General features: G+C 51.8%; 1 protein-coding gene across 1 annotated transcript in view; it reads right to left on the bottom strand.

Moving 5' to 3' along the window:
* The window catches only part of CC2D1B (coiled-coil and C2 domain containing 1B), a 2,515,186-nt gene that overhangs the window by 1,508,408 nt on the left and 986,404 nt on the right, over positions 1–20,374 (bottom strand). The window lies entirely within an intron of this gene.

Below are 20,374 nucleotides of genomic sequence, written 5' to 3'. Positions count from 1 at the left end.
CACCAGGTGGGATTTGGCGTAGTTCACGGAGAATCCCAGGTCCGTGAGGAGTTGGACGGTCCTTGCCGTGTGGACCACGGCGAGCTCCCTCGTCTTGGCGCGGATGAGCCAGTCGTCCAGGTAGGGGTAGACGTGAATCCCCTCGCGGCGCAGCTGCGCCGCCACCGGTGCGAGGCACTTGGTGAATACCCTGGGTGCCGACCGCAGTCCGAAGGGAAGGGCTTTGAACGGGTAATGACGCCCTTGGACCACGAACCTGAGGAATTTCCGGTGCCCCTTTAGGATGGGAATGTGGAAGTAGGCATCCTCCAAATCCAACGACGATAGGAAGTCTCCTTCCTCCAGCTGACCGAGGACGTGCTGGAGGGTGACCATCCGGAACTTCTGCGCCTTGATGAACTTGTTCAGACGTCGCAGGTCTAGGATGGGGCGCCATCCTCCCGTCTTCTTCTTCACGAGGAAGTATCTCGAGTAGACTCCGGAGCCCCGAAGCCTCTTTGGGACGAGTTTGATGGCGCCCTTCCTGAGCATCGCCTTTACCTCCAGGAGAAGTTGAGGGGCGTGAAGTTCTTTCCTGGCCACGGGGGGGACGCGCGGGCACCTTCTTTGAAACTCGAGCGCGTGGCCCCGGGCCAGGGCGTCCAGCACCCATCGGTCGGTGGAGATGGACTCCCACACGCTGACGAAGCCCGCCAGCCGGCCTCCCACCGGGGTGCTTCGGTGGGGGCCCGACCCCACGGCCGGTTCAATCCTGCTTGGACGCGGCCTTGCCGCCTTGACCTCCTTGGCGACGACGGCGGGGTCCGCCAGACTTGCCTCGTCCTCTGTAGGCCTCTTGCGACGACGAGCGGGCCGCTTGACGGTAGGAAGCGAAACCGCCGCCGGAACCTTTGGAGGCACCCTTGCCTCCGCTGCTCCGAAAGGGCGTCCGTCGTTGCTGCAGAACTCCAAGGGCCCGGGCCGTCTCAGTATCCGCCTTGATGGCCTGCAGGGAATCGTCCACCGTCTTCCCAAACAGATTGTTCCCGTCGAAGGGCATGTCCAGGACTCTGGTCTGGACGTCCTGCCGGAAGTCCGTAGCTTTGAGCCATCCACGACGTCGAAGGCAAACGCCGTTGCCCAGCTGGCGGAACCCAGTGTCGGCGATGTCCGTCGCCACGGTGATGGCGTGGTCCGAGGCCACCTCACCTTCCTGCAGGATCTCCAGGGCCTCCGCCCTCTTGTCGTCCGGCAGAAAATCCAGCAGGGGAGCTATCTTGTACCAGAGCTCCCTGTCGTAGCGAGCCACGATAGCCAAGGCGTTGGCCGCTTTAATCGTCGTCGCTGCCGACGAGATGACTCTACGTCCCATAGCATCCAATTTCCTTCCCTCGCCGTCCGGCGGGGAAGTCGATGTGGAGGCCGCACCCCCCCCCCCCGCTTTCTTCCTGGCCGCCGCGGAGACGACGGAATCCGGGGTAGGCTGCGCCCGGAGGCACAGGGGGGCCGTGTCCGGGACCCGGTACTTTTTCTCGTACCGGTCTCTTCTAGCTGGCGTCGTGGAAGGGTTCTTGAGGAGGGAAAGGCCCTCATCCCAAATGTCGTCCAACAGAGGCACTGCGAGGACCGTCTTCCTCTTGTCCTCGCGCCGCTGATAAAGGAAGCCTTCCTTTTTCTTCTCCTCAGGGCAGAGTTGGAAAAGCTCGGAAGCCCTGGAGATCATGGAGTGGAAAGATCCGATCTCGTCGGGCGGAGAAGCCCTGGCGGGAGGCGACGACGGAAAATCCTCGTCGTATGCCTCGTCGTCCGTACCCGTCGCTGCCGTGTCAGTCCCCGTATCATCCCCTCGGGTGGACGGGGAGGAGGGCTGGACGGGGCGCGACGGTTGAAAAGGAGGTGGTGGATGGATCCTTCTTTTCTTGGTAGGGGGGACACCAGAAGGTCCCGGTTCTGGATCCCCCGACGGGAGAGGTTCCTCCGTCGGTAACGGTAGCCTCGTCCTTATCTCGGAGCATAAGGACTGTATGGCCAACAAAATGGCCGCCGAGTTGTCTTGCGGCGCTGGCAGAGGGGAATCCGACGGGCGAGCAGGGGCCCCGTCGTCGTCACCTGCGTCGGGGTCCATTCCGACGGGCTGGCCTTCTTCCACGCCTAGGCCGTGGCTTAAGACCTCGATCAGCTCCTCTTCTGAGGTTGAGGCCGAATCTACGACGACGCCCTGCCCCCCCTTCTTCTTCCCCACGGAGGGTTTCACGGGGGTCCTATCGATGGGCACAAAAGAAGACTCCCTCCGAGGAGGCAGGGAGATTCTGGGCCCCGAGGTCGCCACCACTGGTGTAGCCTCCACAGGCTGAGCCAGGGCCGCCGCGACCGTTTCGATAGAGGGCTTGGTCGGATGGATCAAGGCCTTCACCACCTTAGGTGCGCTCACCGCCTTATCCTTGAGGGAAGGGGCACTGCCACGTGTTAGGGAGAATTCTCTGTTTAGGCTGAATTTCCCTACCTAGTGAGTCCCCCAGCAGCTTTGCTGGATTTCTGGGGTTTCTTTTTTTCTCCTGCCAAGAGTGAGACTCTTTTACCCTCACTCTTGGACATGTTGAAGTGTGTTTTCTTGGTTAAACCTTGTGTTGAATGGGCTATGGGGTCTTTTACCCCATAGGGCCTCATGTATTTTTGTGATGTGGGTTACACAGCACCCTCTGTGCCGTGACCCAGGGGTGTCCTAGGGACTCCCCAACATAGACTCCATACCCTGGGACTGACTACTGTCTCCCAGGGCATGTAAAGTCACCAAAAGACTTTGCTAGTCTTGGATCCTGAACAGAACCAGTACAAACCATCATATTGTGGATGTACTGGCTGGGGCAATTCGATTGCCCCAGGGTCTGTTAGTCGAGGGGGCACGTCTCCGTCCCCCCTGATCGAGTTTTGGCTGGTGGCAGTGGAAACTACGTTTTATATTCGACCGCGAATATTTTCCTATGGGATTTCCCATTGTTTTAGGCTAACACATTTAATTATTTATTTACGGTAGCCTTAAACATACCGCCGGTTTATATATTTATTTTTATAACTCCGGTTGGGACTTTTTGCCAAAACTTGATGCTAAAATGGCGTTGGTGTTCGCCTCTGTAACTCTGACCCAAAGTGGAGCCCTTTGTCCCACTTTTGGCGGGCTTCCCCACAGAAGCCCTCCAAAGTGGTGCCACTCTGTCTGGGGTACTTAGGAGGGGTGGAGGGGGATTTAGGCACCCTGGACTGAGTTACCTTGGTAACTCAAGTCGCACTCCGTCCTGATTGGCCCAAGTGGTGAGCCGGTCGGCTCACCACTTAGCATGTTTGAGTGACAGCTAGGCTGGGTGAATGGGGGTTTGCTGCATAAAAGCAGGGCTTTGGGGACTGGAACTTCAGAAGTCGCCACAGGACCAAGAATCCGACGAGGGAAGAGCTGAGCCGACCTGCTTCGACGACACCACCCGGTGGAGCCCTGCTGAACCGTCTCACCACTTTTCCCGACGACCGAGGAGAACTCTTAACGGAGTGGCTCCTTCCCTTGACTGGTGGGGACAACCAGTTTTCGCCTTCTTTTCGCTTCTCGAGGTATCTCGTGGCCGCCTTGCCAGTGCCAAGCACCCCGGCAACCGGAACCCCACCACTTTTACCCCAACCACGAAAGTCGGTACAACCCTTTGACCGGAGGACTCCGCGGCTGGTTTCTTCCCGGGCAGTGCAACGACCTTCTTCTTCTGCTCTTCTGCGAGAACTTCTTCTCCATTGACCGACGTCGAGCCTTGCTGCCACTGCCTGGAACAACTGCCACCGCTGGAGGATCCTTTCCGCTTAAGGTACCGTGTTCCGCCTGGCTTCCCTTGCTACCGACTGTACGGGGTAGATTTAGCCCCCGGCTTTCGAACCTGGGAGTGCCTGGGACACCCTGGCTAAACTTTTTAAGCCACTCTAAACTCTTTCTAACTCTTTGCAAGACTTTGAATCCTTAACATCAGTGTGATCTTGGGCACATTTTCGCTCCGGCTACTCTAAGAGTGGGCCCTGCCTAGTGACTTTTGCTCACCTGGGACTTTGTGCTTCTTTGAGTCTATTGCAAGTGTTCTGGACCTTAGAGTGGTGTGTTTAACCCATTCCTGTTTCTTGTTACCCCTTTCTTGAACCTACTAGAGTGTCATCTAACGTTAAGCGCTCACCTCTGTTTTAATTATGTGGTGTTAACTTAGAGTTGTCTAGATAGGAGTAAGGGTTGGAACTGCTTTCATTATAACTGTGTTTGAAGTGTTTTTACTATATTTTGCTAGAGTGATTTCAACTTATGTGTGTTTTATAAATAAATAACTATATACTTTTGAAACCAAGCTCTGGTCAGTGTTTGCTTGTACTATTGTGTCTGGGTACATATTGTGTATACTTTGCATACTGCCTAACTCTTCTTGAGGGAAGTCTGACTGCTCAGCCACAGCTACCAGGTAAATCTGGGTGGTGCAGACTGCTACCAAGTGGGTTTACTGCTATACCTGTAGTCTTAAATCTTTTGCAGTGTTCCCCAAGGGAACTGCACAGGTTTCTGCCTAACACTGGTGTACAGCGGTGGGATTTGTATTGAGTATACATTTTATTGTGCTTTAGATACCTTAGTGCAACTAACCACAAAGCTTAGCACTGTAAAAAGTAATCCTCTAACATGTCAGTTATAGAAAGCTATAGTCAAGAGTCCCATGCAGCCAAAACTGCTGATTGTTTAAGAGTGCTCTGTAAACATAAGGATCTCCTGACTAAGGGCAAGAAAATGGAGCTGATTGAAAGATTGTTGGCTAACCAAAGTCTGGGTGATGGTTCAGAGAAACCTACCACTCCAGCAACTGTAGATGACAGTATTGAAGTTAACATGGAGCAAAATGTTGATGATTCTGAGGAAGAGTCAGAAGAGGAGGGTGAGGCTGTTGTAACTGTCCCCCCTAGGCCTCTGCCTGCTCTACCTGCTGTACCTACTGGACCTTTACCAGGTCCCACATTTAGTCCTCAGTACTTTGAACTGGAGAAAATGAAGCTAGAATTGGAGTATAAGAAACTTAATGCTCAAACTGACAAAGAACTAAGGCTAAGGGAAATGGAGCTCAAGTATGACTTAGAAATGAAGAAATTATCTGTTGAGAATGCTTCTCTCTCTGGCTCCTCTAGAAGTTCCAGTCCTAAAAGACCCCGGATGCCTAAAGAATTGGTTGGTGTGTATGAGCCTAAGTTGGATGTGTTGGATTGGTTGTCTCTGTTTGAATATAATCATGGGCTCCAGAACATCACAGGAAATGACTTGCTCACCTGGTTGTTCTCTAGGCTTCCCCCTGTTGCAACTGATGTGGTAATGGAGATGGGGGAGGAGGATAGGAAGGACTATGAATGTGTGAAACTAGCGTTGATAGCTAGGTTTGGGAAAACCCCTTCCCAGTATCTTAAGAGGTTTAGGAGCCTCAAAAAGCATGATGGTACCCCTTGGGCTACCTGGGTGAATGAATGTTTGAAAAACTTAGAGGGATGGATTAAGGGTTACAAGGTGAACACTTATGAAGGTATGAAGAATTTGTTTATGTTGGAGACTATTTATGATGCCTGCTCTCCTGAGCTCAGACAACACTTGGCTGATTCCAGGGAATTGGATTCCCGGAAACTAGCTAAGGCTGCTGACTTGTGGGTTGCCAACAGGGCCACTCACAGGGATTCTGGGGTAACTCAGAAGAAGGATGGGGAGAAACAGTCTAAAAAGGACTCCAAAGAGAATTCTAATACTACAAATTCCAAAGAGGGCCCCAAACAAAACTATAAGGGTAAGCCACAGGGGAAACCAAATCAGGCTAGTGTACCTCCTGGTCCCAGACCAGAAGGAGGTCAGAACAAGCCTCCATTCCAGCGAGCCTTTGGCTCATGCTTTGTTTGTAAGGCTACTGACCATGTGAAAGGAGATCCCAGATGTAAGGGTAAACCTTCAGGGGTCCAGCTTGCCTCCTTAGCCTTCGCTCCAGAAGAGGAAGTACATATGGCAAGTGGAAACTTTCTATTACTAGCTGATGAACCCACTGGAGTCTCAGCTAGTGTTTCTTTAGTCTCTCTGGGGTTGTGGGAACAACAGAATTTAGATGTCTATAACTCTATCCCAGATAATACTAAAGAGTATTATAAGGACAGTGTCCAGGTGAATGGTCAGGAGACTCCTGCCATTAGGGACACTGGAGCCAGCATAACTGTGGTGGATGAATCATTTTTCAAGGCAGAGGATGTTGCTAAGGCACCCAAATGCCTCACCAAGTTAGCTGGTGGGCCTGTGCAGATGTGTCCCCAGTTACCAGTTCTCATCCAATGTAATGATATGGCTGTAAAAATACCTGTCAGTGTACAATGTGAAGTGCCAGGTAGGGTTCTGTTGGGTAATGACCTCAAAGCTCTTGGAGTTGTATCTCATACCCCCAGACCTCCTAGCAAAAGGTTCCAGGAACTCACAAAACCTGCAAGAGAGAAAACCCTGAGAGGGTTATCTCAGGAGATGATGACAGAAATCACTCCTCTCCCACTGGAGCAACTTACTGCAGTAACTACCAGATCAGGAGCAAAGGGGCAACCCAAGACTCCTAGGAAAAAGCCAGCAGCAAGCACTCCAGTGCTTCCAACAAGGACTTCCCCTAGGTTGTCCAAAGTTACACCTGTAACTCCACCTCCAGCTGAGGCTGAGAGGGAGGTACAACCCTGTGTGGTTGAGCTAGACTCTGAGGAAGAGCTAGAAGGAGGCCCCAACCTTATTGGAGATTTGGACCCTGAGGACCATCCTGAGCTGCAGTCTTTACTGGCAGAAGGTGGGCCTAGCAGGGCAGCTTTTCGTAAGGGGCAAAGAGAATGTCCAACTCTGGAAGGTCTCCGCCACCAGGCAGCTTCTCAAGCTGATGGGCAAGAGCCTGGGAAGTATAGGTTGCACTGGGAAGATGGCCTCTTCTACAGTGAGCCCACTGAGTCTGAACCTGGAGACTACAAACGCCTTGTAGTCCCACAAGAGAACAGACAACAGTTCTTACAACTAGCCCATGAGATACCTTTGGCTGGTCACTTGAGTTTCAAGAAGACCAAGGAAAGGCTCTCACTCTACTTTTATTGGCCAAAGATGGGGGCTGAAGTAGATAGATATTGTAAGAGCTGCCATACCTGCCAGACTTCTGGTAAGGTTGGTTCCAAGAATGTGGCACCTTTAGTGCCTCTCCCAGTTGTGGGAGTCCCATTTGAGAGGGTAGGGATTGACATTGTTGGTCCCCTTGATCCTCCAACCTCCTCAGGCAACAGGTTTATACTTGTTGTAGTAGACCATGCTACTAGGTACCCTGAGGCAATTCCTATGAGGACTGTTACAGCTCCGGCTGTGGCTAAGGCCCTCCTTGGTATTTTTACCAGGGTTGGGTTTCCTAAGGAGGTAATCTCTGACAGGGGGTCAAACTTTATGTCCCACTACATGAAAGCCATGTGGAAAACCTGTGGAGTTACCTACAAGTTCTCAACCGCATACCACCCTCAGACAAACGGGTTGGTTGAAAGGTTTAACAGAACCATGAAGAGCATGATAGGTGCTTTAGAAGAACCCCTTAAGAAAAAGTGGGACCTTCTACTGCCATGCCTTCTCTTTGCTTATAGAGAAGTCCCTCAGGAGGGAGTAGGTTATTCTCCCTTTGAGCTTCTCTATGGCCATCCCGTCAGAGGTCCATTGGCCCTGATTAAGGAGGGATTGGAAGGTGCTCCTCCCCTCAAGCCAGTCAGAGTGACTGACTATGTGATAGGTCTCCGGAGGAGAATGTCACACATGATGGCAGAAGCAAGTGACAACTTGAAAGCTGGTCAAGCCCTGGTCAAACATTGGCACGACCAGAAGGCTAACATGGTTGAGTTTACTCAAGACCAGCTAGTTCTAGTTATGCTCCCAACAAGGCAGAGGGCCTTGCAAGACAGATGGATGGGACCCTTCAAGGTTGTGGGAAAACTTGGAGAGGTCAACTATCTGGTGGATCTGGGCAGACCCAGGGAAGCTCCTAGAGTCTTCCACACCAACCGACTAAAAGCATACATCTCCAGACCTGATGTAGGAGCCTTGCTTCTAGCTTCAGCTGCAGAGGAGGAAGAGAGTGAATCTCTCCCTGATCTCCTCAGAGGTGTGCCTTTAGATGAAAAAGTTGAAGGAGTCAATCTCTCTTCAGACCTGACACCTGAGCAACAAGAGGAGTGCAAATCTATGTTAAATCAGTTTGCCTCCCTGTTCTCACTGTCACCAGGCTTGACCCCTTGGGGCCAGCATGAGATACTCACTGGTGACTGTCTGCCAGTCAAAAGCAGAGGATACAGAATGTCAGAACATATCAGAGCCCACATCAAAGGAGAGGTCAAGAAGATGCTTGATCTCGGGGTAATAGAGCCCTCTACTAGTCCCTGGTCTAGCCCAGTTGTGTTAGTACCAAAGGCAGGATCCAAAGACTTGAGATTCTGTGTGGACTATAGAGCTCTAAATGCAGTCACCAAGAGTGATGCCCACCCTTTGCCCAGGACAGATGAGTTGGTGGATAAACTTGGTGCAGCCAAGTACCTCAGCACATTTGACCTGACGTCAGGCTATTGGCAAATAGCCCTGACAGACCATGCCAAGGAGAAAACTGCATTTTCAACCCCAGTTGGCTTGTACCAGTTTAAGGTCATGCCTTTTGGACTAAAAAATGCACCTGCCACATTCCAAAGGATGGTGAACCAAGTTCTGGCTGGGATGGAAGATTTCTGCATGGCATACTTGGATGACATTGCAGTCTTCAGCCACTCCTGGGAAGAACATGTGAACCACCTAGGACATGTGTTGCAGGCTCTGGAACAGGCCCATTTGACAATCAAAGCCAGTAAGTGCCAGATTGGTCAAAGTAAAGTGGTCTACCTTGGACATGAGGTAGGAGGTGGAGAAATAAGGCCTTTGCCCAGCAAGATTGAAGCTGTGCAAAATTGGACAACACCAACTACTCAAACCCAAGTGAGAGCTTTTCTAGGCCTCACTGGATATTACAGGAATTTCATTGAGAACTATGGGACCATAGCTTCTCCACTGAATGTAATCTCCTCTCCCAAATTCCCTAAAAAGGTAAAATGGAATGAGGAGTGCAATCAGGCCTTTGAAAAACTGAAGAGAGCTCTTTGCCAAGCTCCAGTATTGAGAGCTCCTGACTACCACCAACCTTTCATTGTACAAACTGATGCTTCCAATGTAGGTATAGGTGCAGTTCTAAGCCAACTGGATGAGAAGGGTAGGGAGCACCCCATTTGCTTCATCAGTAGGAAACTGAAGGATCCTGAGACAAGGTGGGCAACTATCGAAAGAGAATGCTTTGCTATTGTGTGGGCACTGAAGAAGTTTAGGCCATACTTGTATGGTTCTACTTTTGTTATCCAGACTGACCACCAACCCTTGAGATGGTTAATGCAAATGAAAGGGGAAAATCCAAAACTATTGAGATGGTCAATCTGCCTGCAAGGGTTTGATTTCACCATTGAGCACAGGTCAGGGTGTCACCATCAAAATGCTGATGGACTCTCTAGGATGTATATCATCGACTAGAGGTATGAGGTTCATCCAGGAGTGGAATAAATCCTCCTGTCCCTTAGTCTGGGGGGGGCGAGTGTTAGGGAGAATTCTCTGTTTAGGCTGAATTTCCCTACCTAGTGAGTCCCCCAGCAGCTTTGCTGGATTTCTGGGGTTTCTTTTTTTCTCCTGCCAAGAGTGAGACTCTTTTACCCTCACTCTTGGACATGTTGAAGTGTGTTTTCTTGGTTAAACCTTGTGTTGAATGGGCTATGGGGTCTTTTACCCCATAGGGCCTCATGTATTTTTGTGATGTGGGTTACACAGCACCCTCTGTGCCGTGACCCAGGGGTGTCCTAGGGACTCCCCAACATAGACTCCATACCCTGGGACTGACTACTGTCTCCCAGGGCATGTAAAGTCACCAAAAGACTTTGCTAGTCTTGGATCCTGAACAGAACCAGTACAAACCATCATATTGTGGACGTACTGGCTGGGGCAATTCGATTGCCCCAGGGTCTGTTAGTCGAGGGGGCACGTCTCCGTCCCCCCTGATCGAGTTTTGGCTGGTGGCAGTGGAAACTACGTTTTATATTCGACCGCGAATATTTTCCTATGGGATTTCCCATTGTTTTAGGCTAACACATTTAATTATTTATTTACGGTAGCCTTAAACATACCGCCGGTTTATATATTTATTTTTATAACTCCGGTTGGGACTTTTTGCCAAAACTTGATGCTAAAATGGCGTTGGTGTTCGCCTCTGTAACTCTGACCCAAAGTGGAGCCCTTTGTCCCACTTTTGGCGGGCTTCCCCACAGAAGCCCTCCAAAGTGGTGCCACTCTGTCTGGGGTACTTAGGAGGGGTGGAGGGGGATTTAGGCACCCTGGACTGAGTTACCTTGGTAACTCAAGTCGCACTCCGTCCTGATTGGCCCAAGTGGTGAGCCGGTCGGCTCACCACTTAGCATGTTTGAGTGACAGCTAGGCTGGGTGAATGGGGGTTTGCTGCATAAAAGCAGGGCTTTGGGGACTGGAACTTCAGAAGTCGCCACAGGACCAAGAATCCGACGAGGGAAGAGCTGAGCCGACCTGCTTCGACGACACCACCCGGTGGAGCCCTGCTGAACCGTCTCACCACTTTTCCCGACGACCGAGGAGAACTCTTAACGGAGTGGCTCCTTCCCTTGACTGGTGGGGACAACCAGTTTTCGCCTTCTTTTCGCTTCTCGAGGTATCTCGTGGCCGCCTTGCCAGTGCCAAGCACCCCGGCAACCGGAACCCCACCACTTTTACCCCAACCACGAAAGTCGGTACAACCCTTTGACCGGAGGACTCCGCGGCTGGTTTCTTCCCGGGCAGTGCAACGACCTTCTTCTTCTGCTCTTCTGCGAGAACTTCTTCTCCATTGACCGACGTCGAGCCTTGCTGCCACTGCCTGGAACAACTGCCACCGCTGGAGGATCCTTTCCGCTTAGGGTACCGTGTTCCGCCTGGCTTCCCTTGCTACCGACTGTACGGGGTAGATTTAGCCCCCGGCTTTCGAACCTGGGAGTGCCTGGGACACCCTGGCTAAACTTTTTAAGCCACTCTAAACTCTTTCTAACTCTTTGCAAGACTTTGAATCCTTAACATCAGTGTGATCTTGGGCACATTTTCGCTCCGGCTACTCTAAGAGTGGGCCCTGCCTAGTGACTTTTGCTCACCTGGGACTTTGTGCTTCTTTGAGTCTATTGCAAGTGTTCTGGACCTTAGAGTGGTGTGTTTAACCCATTCCTGTTTCTTGTTACCCCTTTCTTGAACCTACTAGAGTGTCATCTAACGTTAAGCGCTCACCTCTGTTTTAATTATGTGGTGTTAACTTAGAGTTGTCTAGATAGGAGTAAGGGTTGGAACTGCTTTCATTATAACTGTGTTTGAAGTGTTTTTACTATATTTTGCTAGAGTGATTTCAACTTATGTGTGTTTTATAAATAAATAACTATATACTTTTGAAACCAAGCTCTGGTCAGTGTTTGCTTGTACTATTGTGTCTGGGTACATATTGTGTATACTTTGCATACTGCCTAACTCTTCTTGAGGGAAGTCTGACTGCTCAGCCACAGCTACCAGGTAAATCTGGGTGGTGCAGACTGCTACCAAGTGGGTTTACTGCTATACCTGTAGTCTTAAATCTTTTGCAGTGTTCCCCAAGGGAACTGCACAGGTTTCTGCCTAACACCACGCTCCTCATCTGCCTTAGAGCTCGACCGGGGCCTCTCCAGGAGCTTTGCCGGGTGCTCGGCCTTCCTCTTACCCGACCCAGAGCGTTGGCTCGTGGTTGATGGTGCCGGGGAGGGTGCGCCCTGCCTGGCGCCCGTAGAGCCCGACCGTTCGGCGCTCCCGGTGCCTGCGGACTCGCGGTGCTTAGCCTTATGTTGGGCCCCCGTCGCCGGGGCGCCCTCAAAGGTCTTAGAAGACCGCTCGGATTTCTTCTTCTTCTCGCCAGACGGGCTCTTACCCTCCAGCCAGTTGGCGAGACGTTGATGGCGGTCCTTCATGGTCCGTTCCGACATGTTGCCGCAAAACGCACAGTCCTTCTCCACGTGCGTCTTGTCCTCATGAAGGCAGTAAAGGCAGAAAGAGTGTTCGTCCTCCTTAAAGACGTTCTGCAGCTGGCATCCAGGGCAGACCCTGAACAGCTTTCCGGGCGTCGAGCTTCCCTTCTCCTGGGCCATCTCCGAGACCGGGCCTGAGAAGCTTCTGGAGTCCTCCGAAGTGTAGCTCGACGAAATCTTCACCCTTGAGGGGCACAGACGAATCCGACACGGGTCCCCGTTGATCGGATGTAGGATCGGTGGAGCTTGAGGCTCTTTTGACCGAAAGAATCGAAGTTTTTTGTGAAAAAGCGCGAAAAATAGCACTAACGCTCGAGAGCAATAGCACGAGGATCCCAACACATGAACGTGCGGTAAAAATCTGAAGATGGCTGCCAGAGGCGGGGCTTAGGTAGAGGGCAGTCATTGGCTGTGGTCAGTATGACGCAGAGACCAGTGATTGGTTATTACTACGAAAGACAGATCAGAAACTAAACTGATACTGGTTTTTTCTTTACCGAGGATTCCCAGCCTGACGACGGGGAATATTCATGAGCATGTGAATCCATGCCAGACCCCATGCTGGAGAACCTCCAAACTCTAACGCTGCAGGAGCCAGGCCTGCAAGCTCAGCAACTTCGGGTCGTGATGGAGGATGGCGCCTCCTTCCCTGGAGAGAAGATCTGCGTCCACTGGCAGCTTGATTGACGGGGACACTGACAAGTCCAAAAGGTCCGGGAACCATATCTGCCTCGGCCACGCAGGTGCGACGAGGATCATCCTGCACCGTGACCTCTTGAGCTGGTTGATGAGCCGGATCAGCAGCGGCAATGGAGGGAACGCATATAGGAACAGGCCCTCCCAGGGGAACGAGAAAGCATCGCCCATGCTCCTCGGCTGGGGAAACCTGCTGGCGAACCTCCGGCACTTGGAGTTCGTCGCCGTCGCAAACAGATCGATCTGGGGTGTGCCCCACCGTCGGAAGAGGCGGTCCACTAGATCCTGTCGTAGTTCCCACTCGTGGCACAAGCGCAGCTCTCTGCTGAGCGAGTCGGCGATGGTGTTTTTTATCCCAGCCAGATCAAACGGCACCAGAAACATCCCTTGGGCGACGGCCCAATGCCACAGATCCTGAGCCTCCTTGGACAGGGCTGGGGATCTGGTACCGCCCTGCTTCCTGATGTAGAAAATGGTGGTGGTGTTGTCGGTGAAGATCCTCACCACCTTGCCCTTGAGGGACGGAAGAAAGGACCTGAGGGCCCAAAACACTGCCCGGAGTTCCAGGACGTTGATATGGAGGGACTTCTCCGTCGGCAGCCAAAGGCCTCTCGCGTGCAGATTTTCGGTGTGCACTCCCCACCCTTCCAGGGAGGCATCCGTGGTCACTGTCTTCTGGTGGCTTGGGGTCTGGAAGTCCATGCCCGGCGTCAGATGCGCGCGGGTGCCCCACCACCGGATCGCTCGTCGGAAGCTCTAGTCGAGTGTGATCCTGATCTCGAAGCTGCCCGTCGTCTGGATCCAGCGAGCATCCAGGAACTCATGCAACGGGCGCATCCGAAGCCTGCACAGGCGGATGAGATAAATGCAAGAAGACATCATTCCGAGGAGGGATTTGATGGACCTCACCCTGGCCGCGTCCGCAACCAGCATCCGCTGCACCTTGCCCAAGATGGCCCTCGTCCTTTCCTCCGATGGAGAGGCTAGAAGCGCCACTGTGTCGAGTTTCGCTCCCAGAAACAGTGCGTCTTGCGCGGGCACCAGGTGAGACTTGGCGTAGTTTATGGAGAATCCCAGGTCCGTGAGTAGTTGGACGGTCCTCGCCGTGTGCTCCGCGGCGAGCTCCTTTGTCTTTGCTCGGATGAGCCAGTCGTCCAGGTAGGGGTAGACGTGGATCCCCTCCAGGCGCAGCCGCGCTGCCACCGGTGCAAGGCACTTGGTGAACACCCTGGGTGCCGACCTCAATCCGAAGGGAAGGGCTCTGAACTGGTAGTGACGCCCTTGGACCACGAATCTGAGAAACTTTCGTTGTCCCTTTAGGATGGGGATATGGAAGTAGGCATCCTCCAAATCCAACGACGACAAGAAATCGCCCTCCTCCAGTTGACCCAGGACGTGCTGGAGGGTGACCATCCGGAACTTCTGTGCCTTGATGAATTTGTTCAGTCGTCGTAGGTCCAGGATGGGACGCCATCCTCCCGTCTTCTTCTTCACGAGGAAGTATCTTGAGTAAACTCTGGAGCCCCGAAGCCTCTTTGGGACGAGCTTGATGGCGCCTTTCTTGAGCATCGGCTTTACCTCCAAGAGAAGTTGAGGGACGTGATGTTCCTTCCTGGCCACGGGGGGGATGCGCTGGCACTTCTTTAGAAACTCGAGCGCGTGACCCTGGCCCAGGGCGTCCAGCACCCAACGGTCGGTGGAGATGGACTCCCACACGCTGACGAAGTTCGCCAGCCGGCCTCCCACCGGGGTGCTTCGGTGGGGGCCCGACCCCACGGCCGGTTCAGTCCTGCTTCGACGAGGCTTTGCCGCCTTGCCCTCCTTGGCGACGACGGCGGGGTCCGCCCGACTTGCCTCATTCCCTGTAGGCTTCTTGCGACGACGAACGGGCCGCTTGACGATAGGTGGAAAATCCGCCGCCGGAACCTTTGGAGGCACCCTGCTTGCCTCCGCCGCTCCGAAAGGGCGGGCGTCGTTGCTGGAGAACACCAAGAGCCCGGGCCGTATCCGTGTCCGTCTTGATAGCTTGTAGGGAATCGTCCACTGTTTTCCCAAACAGGTTGTTGCCGTCGAACGGCATGTCCAAGACTCTGGTCTGCACGTCCTGACAGAAGTCAGTTGCCTTGAGCCATCCACGCCATCTAAGGCACACGTCGTTGCCCAACTGGCGAAATCCAGTGTCAGCGATGTCCGTCGCTATCGTAATGGCATGGTCCGACGCCACTTCTCCTTCCTGCAAGATCTCTAGGGCCTCCGCCCTCTTGTCTGGTAAGAAGTGAAGTCCAGCAGGGGGGCGATTTTGTACCACAACTCCCTGTCGTAGCGGGCTACGATAGCCAAGGCGTTGGCAGCCTTAATCGTCGTCGCTGCCGATGAGATGACTCTGCGTCCCATCGTGTCCAATTTCTTTCCCTCGCCATCCGGCGGGGAGGTTGAAGTAGAGGCCGAGCCCCCCCCCCCGCTTTCTTCCTGGCCGCCGCGGAGACGACCGAGTCCGGGGTCGGCTGTGCCCGAAGGCACAAGGGGGCCACGTCCGGGACCCGGTACTTCTTCTTGTACCGGTCCCTTCTCGCAGGCGTTGTGGATGGGTTCTTGAGGAGGGCGAGACCCTCATCCCAGATATCGTCCAGTAGAGGTACAGCGAGGACCGTCTTCCTCTTGGTCTCACGCTGTTGATAAAGGAAACCTTCCTTCTTCTTCTCTTCCGGGCAGAGCTGGAAAAGCTCGGATGCCCTGGCGATCATGGCATGAAACGATCCAATCTCGTCGGGCGGGGAAGCCCGGGGAGGAGGTGACGACGGGAGATCCTCGTCGTAAACCTCATCGTCTGTGCCCGTCGCGGCCGTGTCAGTCCCCGTATCATCCCCACGGGTCGCGGACGGGGAGGAGGGCTGAGCAGGGCGCGATGGTTGAAATGGAGGTGGAGGATGAATCCTTCTTCTCTTAGGAGGGGGGCTCCCAGAAGGGCCTGGCTCCGGGTCCCCCGTCGGGAGAGGTTCCTCCGTTGGTGGTAACGGCAATCTCGTCCTTATCTCCGAGCATAAGGAATGTATAGCCAACAAAATGGCCGCCGAGTTGTCTTGCGGCACTGGTTGAGGGGAGTCCGACGGGCGGTCAGGAGCCCCGTTGGCACCCTCGACGTTCTCGTCGTCTCCTACGTCGGGGTCCCTCCCGACGGGCTGGTCTTCTTCCACGCCAACGCCGTGGCTTAAGACTTCGATCAGCTCCTCCTAAGAGGTTGAGGCCGAATCCACGACGACCTCCTGCCTCCACTTTTTCTTCTCCGTCGGAGGTTTCACGGGGGTCCTGTCGATGGGCATGAAAGAGGACTCCCTCTGCGGTGGCAGGGAGACTCTGGGCCCCAAGGTCGCCACCACTGCTGTAGCCTCCACAGGCTGAGCCAGGGCCGCCGCGACTGTCTCGATAGAGGCCTTGGCCGGATGGATTAAGGCTTTCACCACCTTAGGTGCGCTCACCGCCTTCTCCTTGAGGGGAGGGTCACCGCCTCGCTCCCCATCCGATGGGGCCTTCGAGCTCGACCGGGGTCTCTCCAGGAGCTTTGCCGGGTGCTCGGCCTTCCTCTTACCCGATCCAGAGCGTTGGCTCGTGGTTGATGGCACCGGGGAGGATGCGCCCTGCCTGGCGCCCGTAGAGCCCGACCGTTCGGCGCTCCCGGTGCCAGCGGACTCGCGGTGCTTGGCCTTCTGTTGGACCCCCGTCGCCGGGGAGCCCTCAAAGGTCTTAGAAGACCGCTCTGACTTCTTATTCTTCTTCTCGCCTGACGGGCTCTTCCCTTCCAGCCAGTTGGCGGGACACAGATGGCGGTCCTTCATGGTCCGCTCCGACATATTGCCGCAAAACGCACAGTCCTTCTCCACGTGCGTCTTGTCCTCATGCAGGCAGCAGAGGCAGAGGGAGTGTTCGTCCTCCTTAAAGACATTCTGAAGCTAGCATCCAGGGCAGACCCTGAACAGCTTTCCGGGCGTCGAGCTTCCCTTCTCCTGGGCCATGATCGAGATGGGCCTGAGAAACTTCTGGAGTCCTCCAAAAGCGTGGCTCGACGAAATCTTCACCCTTGAGGGGCGTAGAAGAATCCGATACGGGTCCCCGTTGATCGGATAAAGAAAGGGTGGAGCTTGAGGCTCTTTTGACTGAAAAAGAGAACATTTTCCTAAGAAAAAGCGCGAAAAAAGCACTAAAGCTCGAGAGCAATAGCACGAGGATCCCAACACTTGAACGTGCGGTAAAGATCTGAAGATGGCTGCCAGAGGCGGGACTTAGGGAGATGGCAGTCATTGGCTGTGGTCAGTATGACGCAGAGATCAGTGATTGGTTACTACTACGAAAGACAGATCAGAAACGAAACTGATACTGATTTTTCTTTACCGAGGATTCCCAGCCTGACGACGGGGAATATTCATGAGCATGTGAATCCATGCCAGACCCCATGCTGGAGAAACTGCCTTACTCTTCTTGAGGGAAGTCTGACTGCTCAGCCACAGCTACCAAGTGAATCTGTGTGGTACAGACTGCTACCAAGTGGGTTTACTGCCAAACACCTGTAGTCCTAAATCTTTTGCAGTGGTCCCAGAGGGAACTGCACAGGTTTCTACCTAACAAGTACCTGTACAACAAAGAAAAGAGACAGAATTCAATGCATTCTGCCACTGGGAGTCAGTGAAAAATGTCTCTCCACATCACAAGCTAGGAATGCAGCAACCTGAACCAAATACCTTGCAGACCACAAAGATTCTCCCAATATATGTTCGGACCCGAGATTGAATGCATGTCCAGGCAAAAAAAATGTCCATCACAGGACAGGCAGTGACAGAATCCTGAACTACTGGCCATAGACACAGGGAAGGCTTTTAGAACAAATAAACAATGTTGAAGGCACACAAGCGAAGGTATGCCAATCATTCAGCCCTGCCAGGTGGAGAAAAGTAGTGATGTTTTCCCAGAAAGCTGTTGAAAGCAAGTTTCTGTGTCAGGGGCATGCCCACATATGTGATGTGATCCGGCACAGTCTTTTTAATATTAATCATGCTCCAATCCAACCACTTTCTGTGGACAATATCACATACACATGGGGCAATGGGAAGGAGTCTTATTGCTGTTGAACACAGCCAATGTCCTTGTTGAAGGGATTTCAGAATCTGATGCAGAATCACAATTTTGAAATGCTTCAGCAGGAGGACACTATTGAATTGAAACAGGTCCAGGGTATTTAGCAGCAGCCCTCCCTTTCATCCACACCATGTTATGTTTTGATAATCAGCATTTCTACTGCAGCCTTCACCACTGTGGTGGTGGGATCCCAAGTAGCCTAAAGAAATATTTGTTACCAATCTCGGACAATGTATGCCTTGCAACTGGCAAAGCTTCTAAATCTCCCAAATTAATTTTCTGGAATTGGAATTATGAGGAAGATGATACAATGGAGAGGATGATATACAAGAGGCAGGCAAAGGCCTAACCCAGCACTAAGGGAGTCCGAGGTTCTTCAGAAATCTTTTATCAGGGTGTGATTCTGACCCTCGAGCTATCAAATGTGTTCTGACTGAAATAACTCTCTGCCTCCACTGGAGTACAACATCAGTTTTGTCTTTCAGTATCTATCCAAATAAAAGAACAGCTGCACTGGAAGCAGAAACTTTATCGCAAGGCACAGAAATAGAAGAAATGATCCCAGAAAGGCCTGGTCTCCTCTGTTACAGGTAAATCGCAGATCTCTGCAGGGTATCTAACTAACTAACTAAATAGATTTTATATAGCGCAACACTAACCCAAAGGTCTCTGGCCGCTCACAGAGACAAAAACAAACAGATATAACATATATTCTCAGGAGTGGAAAAAGATGAAGTCACTTGACATAGTGACTGGCAGAGTCCTTATGAATAGCTGGGTTATCCTAAACTAATAAGTAGATTTAGGCATCAAAGAAAAACGTCTTAAGACGTTTTCTGAACTGCTGTAAAGTAGTACATTGTTTAAGGTAGAGTGGAATCATGTTCCAACTTTCAGCAGCACAGGCAGTGCCTAGTTTCCTCAAAACGATGCGTGGTTGAGCCAGTAACATCAGGCTATTAGAGCGCAATGCACGCTTTGGTGTAGCCATATGGATCCTGGACTTCAGATATTCTGTGGCCTTGCCTTGAGAGGCATTTAAAAACTATTACTAGTCCTTTGAATTTCAGCCGCTGCTCAATGGAGAGCCAATGTAATTTGTTTCGATGTTCTGTAATATGAGCTTGGCGGTTCAGACCAAAAACGGCCCTTACTGCTCCATTCTGAATGGTCTGGAGACACCTGATGTTCCCCTTAGAGGTCCCTATCAAAAAACTATTGCTGTAGTCCAACTTGGTGTTAACTATAGCTGCTGCAATGGATGCTCTATTGGCTTCTGACAGATACAGACGTATTTGCCATAAGAGATGGGTAAAGAAGCTGCATGACGACTTAAGGTAGGATACATGTTTCTGAAATGTCAGATGGGCATCAAAGAAAACTCTGAGAGTCTTCACATATTCCGATATTGGGAAGTTGTTGCCACCTATTTCAAAGGACTTATAACAAGCGTCCATGTTTTTTATCCCATGAGGTGTACTAATGACCAACAGCTCTGTTTTTTTGTCATTAAGGGCAAGAGAGTTTAGAGCCATCCACTTCTGGATTGGATCATATATTTGCATCACGGGTCTGTGAAGCCATAGGAAGGTTCCAACAAGTAATTCTCCATACTGCTTTACTAAGTCATAGATAGCCAGCCTGGCCTGGTTAAAAACTAGAACTACCAAATTCTACTAAAAGTGAAACCTAGATTTATTTTTGAAGCATAGAAACAGGTTGCAGGTAGCTCTGGAGGGATTTGGTTATATGCATGAGAGGCCATTCATGCAATGCACAACAATGTTCTGAAAACATATAATGAGTTTGCAGTACTAAGATGGCCACGGTTTAATTTGAGCGCAGCAATTTTGTGCAGAGGTATAGTGGGTATTGCGTACCCATGCTCATATTGCAAGATTATCGAATTCAGGCAACAGGCTACTAAAGAGCGGCCCAAGCATCAAATCTTTGCTTTGTAACATGGCGTGTTAGTGTTGCTAAACTGGGCTTTATTATCAATGCAGATGGTGCCGTGGTGGGTGCTGGCTAAGCCAGTGAATCCCAGTTTGTTTCACAATGTTTTATCTGCAACTGTGAAGGTCTAAATGGTTCCTTTGATGCAAACGTACCAGAAGCAAAGGAAAGCTTAGGGTATCTATCTGGCTTACAGCTGACAGTCATTTGACACACCCCCTGAAGAAATTGTAGATACTCTTATTTAACTATATAATGAGCTATGTGTTTAGTGTTAATTGTAGTACAGCTATTAGTTCTGTCTTTTGGGTACTGTTTACAAGAGGATCTGGGCCCTATGACCTATAAAGGCATCCTAGCGAGTTGAAGACTATTGAGAGTCATTAATCAGCGTGTTTAGCGTTCCATAAGATGCCCTGTTATTGTGCCT

Source organism: Ambystoma mexicanum, chromosome 1q, assembly GCF_040938575.1.
Source record: "Ambystoma mexicanum isolate Mex_15411 chromosome 1q, UKY_AmexF1_1, whole genome shotgun sequence".
Taxonomy (NCBI): Eukaryota; Metazoa; Chordata; class Amphibia; order Caudata; family Ambystomatidae; genus Ambystoma; species Ambystoma mexicanum.
The sequence above is the reverse complement of the archived record's forward strand: the minus strand, read 5'-3'. Positions and strand labels throughout refer to the sequence as shown.